This window comes from Lipotes vexillifer, unplaced genomic scaffold (assembly GCF_000442215.2).
Source record: "Lipotes vexillifer unplaced genomic scaffold, Lipotes_vexillifer_v1.1 scaffold92, whole genome shotgun sequence".
In the NCBI taxonomy this organism is placed as follows: domain Eukaryota; kingdom Metazoa; phylum Chordata; class Mammalia; order Artiodactyla; family Lipotidae; genus Lipotes; species Lipotes vexillifer.
In genome coordinates this window covers 1580212-1590027 of record NW_006786963.1, presented here as the reverse complement: position 1 = coordinate 1590027, position 9816 = coordinate 1580212, and the positions used below count along the sequence as shown (strand labels likewise).

At 41.7% G+C, this 9816-nt stretch overlaps 1 protein-coding gene across 1 annotated transcript in view; it reads right to left on the bottom strand.

Moving 5' to 3' along the window:
- Window positions 1–9816, bottom strand: part of LSAMP (limbic system associated membrane protein) — a 660871-nt gene that overhangs the window by 255135 nt on the left and 395920 nt on the right. The window lies entirely within an intron of this gene.

The window sequence follows — 9816 nt, the reverse complement described above, 5'->3', positions numbered from 1 at the left end:
TGAGGGGCCCCCAAAAAAAAAAAAAAAAAAAAAAAAAAAAAAAAAAAAAACCTTCTAATGTACGTTCTTGCTCGACAAGCGTCCCGTTTACCTCTCCCATGTTGAACGTGAGCCATGAGGATTCCGGCGGGCTAATACATAATTATAAAAGTCAGTTAAATGCCAATAGACATGAAAAGGTGATTCTCTACTCTGCTTGAGGGAGAAGTGATGGCGCCATCTACCAAACTCACAGCAGATGCCACCTCAGCACAAAGCAACAAAACGGCACTTCCCAGGCACTGAAGCAGCATCACAGTGTGAAATACTATCCAACAAAACTTACCAGGAACACCACCATGTTATCTCGCTGCTATGCGAAGCAGACCTGCCAATAACACCTGGCCTGTGTGCAAATAGCTCTTTACGATTTCGTGGAAAATGGAAAGAATCCATTCTTAATGTCTTTCCACTTAGGCTTTCAAAGGTTCCCCTACTTTACTTCCCTGACCCCTCTTTACCAACTTAAGACAGAGGTAACTCTACTCCCCTTTTAGTTCTGGTATTTTCAAGTAAGAATGCCTTTGATACATGGACAGGCAGAATGTACTCAGGGGAGATGCTCAGGGGTGATTACCTGGCAGTGTGTTGTGTACTGAGAGAAATGCTGCTCTGCTTTTAGGATGGAAAGCAATGGGAATAATAATATGTAAATTGATGTATCGATTTCTGAGAGCTCAGCATTATTTCCCCTTGCCCAAAGATTTCACCTCGCCTTATTAACTATTCTAACAACCTTGACTTTTTTTTTGTTTGTTTGTGTAATTCTTGTTTCCTCCCATTTAGCACATAGAAAAAAGCATTAGTAACACTCTTGGTTTTAAATGCACCCTATTAATATTCACCTCTGCAAGGAACTCTGGGATAATTTTGATAAATGTGGCCATGAAGCTGATCTGACAGAGCTGAGTGTGATATTTGTGTGTTCATGGGGGACTGCTTCATGCACAAAACGAGGACAGACAGAGATGGCGAGTCTGGTGGGTCTCTATTTCTGAGCCACAGCTAGCAACCTAAAGGAGAAATGTAATTGTACGTAAAAAAAAATACAAGACAAAACAAGCAATCCTTATGAAGATAAAACAAACCCTACTACTTTCTGATTAGTTCTGATTAGGTTATTCACCTATCAGAATCCTCAGCTCTCACAGCCCTGATTGCCACATCCAGAAAGCTGCAGGGGAGAGTAATGAGAACAAAACCTGGGTATATAGAAGGAGAAGTGAACATGCGAGCTCAGGCTGCGTTTCTATTTCCCCCAGCAGTGGAAGTTGCCCCTGGGAGACTAGATGCCTTGCAGGTGGGATTACATTTCCAGAATGGAAGGGAAAAAAAAGTCAGGCTGTCATTTCTGAAAAAGCTTTATAGTAGATGTCAGAAGTTCTTAGATATAGGATTATTCGATATACATGGGTTGCCTGAAGAGAGCCTCTCAGATGTTGTTAGCTTTAATGTGGAATACATAAATAAGTGGTATGGTATTAAGCAACATAAAACTCCAAATATGGGCTCATAGAATAAAAGAGAGAAAATTTAACTTATTTCTACAACTGCCTCCAAATGTTGCCTTTTCTTCTCTCAAATATTCTTTTATTAACTTTTATTAGGAGATTTGATTCTATTTGGAGAACCGATGTCCATTTCCTCAACAACAAAAGTACATAGACAATCACAATGAGCATCTTTGAAGAGGACATTGGCAGGAAACAAGTAGGGAGTGAAGGTAATAGTGGTGAGGGTTTGGTGATCATATTTTGGCAAGAGATGGCAAACCTGGGAGAACATGATAATAGGGTAAAAAAATGTGTAAAACCACAGACAGCTCAGAATACTTATTCTTGGGGAGGGGGTAAAAAAGTACAGAAGGTGGGAATTCTTCACAATCTGGATATTCCTTAAGTGTTTCTGAGAAGCAGACTGAAAAGGTTGATGATGACACAGCTATCATTTATTGAGTATGTACTATAATAGCAAGCCTTGTTCTAGGAATGTCTTATTTAATTACCAGATTCTTCTTGAGATGTAGATATTATCATTAAACCCACTTTACACATAATTAAAAGGCTCAGAGAGATTAACCAGGCTGCAAAGTAAATGGCGTCACTCTCATAAGACAAAAACCCAGGCTCAAGTTTAAGGTCCCCAAAGTCCCATAGCCTACAAGGTCCAGTCCTGCCTAACTTCAGAGTAGAAGCCCTTTTTCTCCATTTACTCTTGCTCTGACAGTTTGATCCTTATATTAGGACGTGGGAAATAGAAATCCCTTTTGATAGGCTATAATATAAGTGAGTTGCTACCCAAGCTATTTTTCATCCATATAATTGTCAGTCTTTCTCTAAACACTCATATAAGCAATTCGTTAACGATTCTTAGAATTGAAAAGACACAACAAAGCTGTATTTTTTTTTTTTTAAACTGACACAGCTCTCATCATGGGCTGCATTGCCTTTGGGGTGTGATGCAGCCCACCTATTCTTAAGTTGGTTGCTGGGAGCCTGCACCTGGTAGGGGCATCTCCATCTGGTGGTCCAATTAGAACCCATTAAGCACTGAGTTAGAGTGCCTGGAAGTGGAAAATATGGAGCAGGGAAGCTCAGTTTGGGCCACATGATTTCACGTTTGGAAAAGAGAGACAGGAAAAAAAAATAGAGCCCACACAGCCTACAGAGCAATTGTTCCTGCACAGCAACTCTGGTCTAATTGATTTGGACGCCACAGCTAATTTTCCCTCAGACATCTGTTAGCACACATGAGTGGATGTCGTTAGGTAGGAAGGCACAGAGTAGATGGGGAACAAAGCTCAGAGGGCCTGGTTTGGGGAGACTGGAGCAGATGGAGGAATGACGACAGACAGAGTCTGCCAGCACCCCAGCCGCATCTCATACTTCTGCTGCAGCAACCCTGAAAGGAAATAGTAATGGCTGGAAAGCCATGGCAGTTGTGCATAAAAGTCTGATCCTTTTCTGTGTTTGCCCCAATAATAAATGTTTTCTGAACTTCCAAGGGCAAAAGAAAGGTGCTCCGGACATCAACAGAGCCAAAGCAAACATAAAATAAAGATAAGCACTGTCAATGCTCCTTTTCTTCTTGCACCGAGTCCCATTCATTCTTGTATTTCAGACACAGCATTGCAGTGATGATTCCAGGGCTCACTAATACATGAGTTAGGCAAGTGATAAAATGCTGGTCAGGTCAGAGTTGTCCAAATCATCCCGCATTGCAAAGGGCTGAGAAATAAGTCCTGTTTTATTTATTTTTTCTTACGCAGCTGTTCTCAGATACTTAACTGATGCCAGAATGCAGTTTCTATCCTTTGGGACATGTTTTGCAGTTGAGCAACTCAGAAAAATCATCTGATGCCCTCAAGGAAATCCTCCCTGAGCTGGTCTACACTGATGACTACTCTCCCAATGAATACATTTAAAAGATTATGATACTCTTTCAGAAGCAGTACAGCATTATGCGTTGCAAATAAGCTGGAGCGAGAAAAGGCTGCAGCTCAGTCCAAAACAAAAAAATCCTACATATAGGCAAATACTTCTATCAGTGATATAGACCTCATCTTTCCCTTACAACTCCTGGCCTCCATTATAACATATGCCTCTAATCATTTCATTGCGCTCTGAAGATCTTTACTTACCCTAGTCTGCAAGGTAGAGTCAAATAACCTTCATGGCATGTTCAAAGCTCATTATATGCTGGTGTCAACTAATTATTCCAGTTTCATCTCCCCAGATTCCTATGTTCCTCTCACTCCATTCAAAATGGCCTACTTGTTATTTCCTGAACATCCCAGCCAATTCTATATCTATGTGTCTCCTTCTTTTGACTACCTGGACAACTCTGGGTTTTTTTCAAGGTCTTGTCCCGTATCATCTTCTCAGTGAACACTTCCTCATATTCCAAGGAAAGGGTTATTCCCTCTCTGTGCGTCAACTGGAATTTGTTCATATTTCCATAGATTTTGTTACATATGATAATGTTTTGTTTGCATTCCTATTCTTTCTTCTCCTCAACCTCCCTCCTTGGCATCCACGTGAACATCTAGCCCGTGATGTCAGGGCTACGTTGTTAGTCATCTTTGAATTTCCAAAATCTGGCACAGTGCTTGGCATATAACAGGCTCTTAATAAATACCCGCTGAAAGGATGGATTTATGAACAAACTTTGCCACTGAATATACTGTCTTGGTAGCAGGTGGTGGAGTAACTCATTATTGGAGAAGAGCATCAATGATAGGACTTCTGAATGACAAGGTATCTCTCACTTGGTAGCGTTAACAAATTTATCCATCTTGAAAAACTTTGTTATGTGTATGCATTCTTTACATAAGATGGCAAAGAAAGAATCACCAAACATAATGTCCTGGATGGTCACCCAGTCTACCAAGGGAGGAGTATTTTGTGCAGTGCAGTTTTAAGGACTAAATTATGGTGGGTTATATCTGAGACCTTGAAAAATTATTTTAAAAAGTGGGGTGACAGCAGATAATGCAGAAGGTACCCACAAAAGAATATCTCTGAATAGTGTGACTTAGCTATGGACCATCCACCAGAAGAAATACGAAATAAACAGAGTAACATGACTTACACTGTGACTAGATCAAATAAATATAAATGTAACAGCAGTCTTTCCTGTAAGCGGCTTTGACTTCCATACTATCTTAATGATAGAAGAGGGGAGAACCAAACTGAATGAAGTACTTATTTAGTACTTATTATATATCAGGCACTATGTCAAGTCTTTTTATGTTGTTTTAGACAAAGTATTCTCATCCCCATTTAAAAGGTTAGAAACTGAGGTTTAATGAAATGATACAACTCATCCAAGTCACAGATCTCAAGCTATTGTACCCAAATCAAACAAGTTCTCTGGTTTCAAGGCCATGACTCTTTTCACTATGCGATAACTTTCTACTTATTTTCTGCATTATGATATGAGACAAAATAAAATATGATGCAGGGAAGACACAGGAATTAGAACTAAAGATGGCTGAGGAGCTATTGAAATAGAAGAGGTGAAAGGCAGTGCAAGAATATGGCTGAAGTGAGGTTCACTGCTGTAACTCTTACAGGAGCTGATGTTGTGCAAGTTCAGCTGAGCACAGAACCTCCCCTTGGTTCACTCTCAGACGATGATTAAGAGACAAATACAGTGCTTGTGTTATAGAGGATTGCAATGGCCTAGTGGAGCTCGAAGCCAGCCAGGAGTGTCCATCTGTCCTAGCTTTAATGGGATTGATCAGGCTTTGCTATCTCTGCTTTCTGCCAAATAGAATCAGAAGGCATCCATGTTAGTAATTTGGGAACAGTTTTTGGCTACATAAGTGGCTGTTAGTAGAATTTATGCACAGTAAAGCTTGATTCAGGGCCAGCCTGTAGCAAAACCAGGGAGTAAATAGTTCATCTTCTCTATATTCCTAAGTGTTCCATTCTTCCCAGAGATCATTAGTCAGGAAAGAAAGAATTTGAAACATTCCAGTACTTTGTAGCAAGGTGTTGATGGCATCTGCTATCTCTTTCCTTCACCCTCTCCCAACAAAAAGCTGTTTGCTGTGCAAAAGCTTTTAAGTTTCATTAGGTCCCATTTGTTTATTTTTGTTTTTATTTCCATTTCTCTAGGAGGTGGGTCAAAAAAGATCTTGCTGTGATTTATGTCATAGAGTGTTCTGTCTATGTTTTCCTCTAAGAGTTTTATAGTGTCTGGCCTTACATTTAGGTCTTTAATCCATTTTGAGTTTATTTTTGTGTATGGTGTTAGGAAGTGTTCTAATTTCATGCTTTTACATGTAGCTGTCCAGTTTTCCCAGCACCACTAATTGAAGAGGCTGTCTTTCCTCCACTGTATACTCTTGCCTCCCTAGAGTCTGTCATACAGAGCGAAGTAAGTCAGAAAGAGAAAAACAAATACCGTATGCTAACATATATAATATGGAATCTAAAAAAAAGTGGTTCTGAAGAACGGAGGGGCAGGACAGGAATAAAGATGCAGACTTAGAGAATGGACTTGAGGACACGGGGAGGGGGAAGGGTAAGCTGGGATGAAGTGAGAGAGTGGCATTGACATATATACACTACCAAATGTAAAACAGATAGCTAGTGGGAAGCAGCTGCGTAGCACAGGGAGATCAGCTCAGTGCTTTGTGACCACCTAGAGGGGTGGGATAGGGAGGGTGGGAGGGAGACGCAAGAGGGAGGAGATATGGGGATGTATCTATATGTATAGCTGATTCACTCTGTTATACAGCAGAAACTAACACAACATTGTAAAGCAATTATACTCTAATAAAGATGTTAAAAAAAAAAGTGTTTGCCTTTTAAACTCTCTTAAATTCTGCGTCTGTAGAGTCGTTGCAATAGAGGTTATAATAGGGTGCTTACTTCTATAAGCATCTTTGCTGATTACTCATAAAGCTGCTATTTTTTTCTTTTGTTGACTGGATATGAGGGTCTCTAGCTGCCTCAGCTATTTCTGACCTCTTATTTTCTTGGATCAATTAATTTTTTTTTTTTTTTTCCTGAGGAAGGAGAACTCTGGATGTATAAAAATGAATTTTTAATATCAATGATCAGCCTTCAGAAATTAGAGAAAAATATCAATGTTTTCACTTTCTTTTTCTATTGCATGCATATTTTAACCAACATCAATTGCTGAACCAGAGCAGAGAGTGAGGTAGGGTTAGGTACTATACATGTTTTTTATTTGAGGAAAGCCAGAGGTCCTGATTACTTACCCTACTTAACAGGGAATCTGTCTCTTTAAACAAAAGATAAAGTGTTCCATGCAGCTCAGGGATTATTCTTTGTGCACTGCCTCCCAAGCTAGATTCCCTCTGCTCTGTGCCCTGGAAAGCTGACCATATGAATTACATCAGTGGCATCCTTGCCTCTGGCTTCCAGTTGGTATTGACCAGAGAGGAACACTGCTGAGAGATTTGAAGGAGAGAGTAGAGTGAGGTCTAGGTATTTATTGCCCTGGCTCCTGCAGAAGAGTCTCCATGGGCTGCCTGCAGTCTCCCACTGCAGTCCCAGCTCTTGTCAGAGGCTCTCAGCACACAGCTCTCTCTTTTTCTGGCTTCTATTAACTGCTGCCTCCCACTACCTTCTTCAGAGACCTAGAGGTGATTACAGTTTCCTGAAGTTCCTAGCCCCAGGGCTTTGCACTATCCCCTGTGATTTCCATACCCCTGCCTCTTGCCCAAATATTAAAAAATATTCTCTATTAAACGCCTTTGAAATTATCCAATTTGTGTGTGCCATCTGTTTCCTGCAGGGACCCCGACTGATAAAGCCCTATAATTCATATTTACCTTTATTTTGAAGCCTGAATATGGTCCTTGGGGAAATTAGAAAAAAAAAAAAAAAAAATCCATCCACTAAGTCATAGGGTTGAAAATGGGCAGTTTAGCCTAGAAAAGCACCAGGAAACCAGATGAATTTCCCATGCCAGATATTGGCCATTATAATGGGGCTCACATTTACCCACTAAAGTATGCTTCCCAGCCAAGGTTTTAATAGCAAAATAAAAGGCTTGGAGTCAGCTTTGCTCTCCCCAGGCCAAGGGCATATTTCCCAGTTACTTCTAAATGGCTTCTTTTTTGAAAGATCCAAAATATGAGTCGCTATGAAATGCTGTATTTTTACCAACAGCCATAAAAATTTATTTGTATCAGCAGTGTGATCAATGACATCTTGTGAAAGATAAATTGTGCCTTGGAAGGCCACAGCACAGGGCACACTGGAGTCCAGAATTCCAGCAAGACTCTAGTAACAAGTCCAGAAATTCCAGGAAGGTGTCAAATAAGTTTTAAAAAGTGCACAAAATATTTTAAATGGTGATTTAATGAAATCTCCTCCCACGACCACCTCCAGCGGAAACCTGGTTGGCAGTAGCAGTAAGGGACGTATTTGGGAGCCTCATGCCCCTCCAGAGGTATGGAATCTGCAATTGAAAGGAACCAGAGCTTTGGCACCTGGCACAGCTCAGAGCTTTGAATCATCAAGGCCGGCCCAGGAGCAGCAAGGTGAATGACGGTGACCTCCCTTGTCATGTTTTAGCCTCCTATACATTTGGAACAAAAAATGGGGGTTTAAAATAGCTTTCTTGCAGGTTCCATGTGACTCGTCACTGGACTCAGGCAGCACAAAAGGGCTGATTAGTGAGGCAAAAAAAGAGGATCTTCTCCTGAGATGACTTCCAAAAGCTGCTTCTTGCAGCACAAATCTCCCTTTGAAAATGCAGAACTTGCTGGGAAAGGCAACAGCATTCTCCCCTCTGAATGACTGAATTTTGCTTGGAAAAAAGATTTTTTCTTAAATGAAGATCACCCCCCAGATCCAACAGTCTTTACTTGAGGAGGAAATGAAAATTCAAAGGACATTCTTTCCCCAAAGCCATTACCCTAGCCTATTTCCCAATGGCCTTCAGCAAAAGATTCAGCCTCTTCTTCCCAGAGAGTTGTGAACAGTGGCTTCCTGGCCAGCTCTGGCTGCCAGGAGAGTCACAGGGAGGCCACTTCTACTCTGGGTGCCCACACAGGATGTGACAAAGGCACCATGCACGTCAGGGCTGCCAGCTGAGAGGCCCGTGTAGGTGCTGATCGCTGAAATGGTGCGGGAGCTGGGGAAGGGAATGATTCCATTTTCCTCTCCTGATGAAGTAAAATCAATCCCTGGGGGAATACAGGTGGAACAGCTGCCATCCTACCACCAGTTGCTTCAGAACGGCTTGCACCCGTTTATTCTTTAAATGTTGAGCAAAGCACAGGGAAACAAGGAGAAGTGCTAAGATGTGAAGTGAGGTAAAGAAAACAGAGGAAGGTGAGATTTGAAAGAAGAAAAGGTAGTGGTAGGGAGAGAAGCCATGAGCTGAAGAATGGCCACTCCAGGCTGGTCAGTGATCCAAGGATGGCAGATAGAGGGTCAACAGTGGATGCTTCACAAGGATACCCTGACTGATAGCTTATGATTGTGAACCAAGTCCTCTGTGCGTACAGCTGGAAATGAAGAGAAAGGAGAGGAGGAAGGACAACGAAAGATAAAGAAGACAAAGAAGAGGAGGAAGAGAAGGAGAGAAAGAGAGACAGAGATAGCGATGGAGATAGAGATGGCAGGGGGAGAAGGGAGGGAAAAGACAGTACATACATCATAATGAAAAACTTAGAGGAAAACAGAAGAAAAATCGCATGTGGCTTTTGTTTTATTTCCCTGTTATTCCATCAAACATCTTGGGTTGGAGCTTTTACAAATAACTACTCATTTATTTATTTATTTATTTATTTAGTTTTGCGGTACGCGGGCCTCTCACTGCTGTGGCCTCTCCCGTTGCGGAGCACAGGCTCCGGAAGCGCAGGCTCAGCGGCCATGGCTCACGGGCCCAGCCGCTCCGCGGCATGTGGGATCTCCCCGGACCGGGGCACGAACCCATGTCCCCTGCATCGGCAGGCGGACCCTCAACCACTGCGCCACCAGGGAAGCCCAGTACTCATTTTTGATTAAGGAAACATTCATATAGAATGTATACTCTCTGTACAAATTTATTATAAGGATTGCTTCCTCCCAAGATATTGTACAAAAAACTCTTGAATAGCTTTATGCCTCCAAGACCCTGGTGGGTGGACGCTGTGCCAGTGAGGCCAAGAAGTTCAGAGTTAAAGGATACTGGGGCAACGAAACAAGACATTCTGCAAGAGTTCTAGTGTTTAAACTCCCATTAAGAGGAAGTTATTCACTTGCTAGCTACCAGTTCCCAGGCATTTAGGCTCCATTACCCAGGATA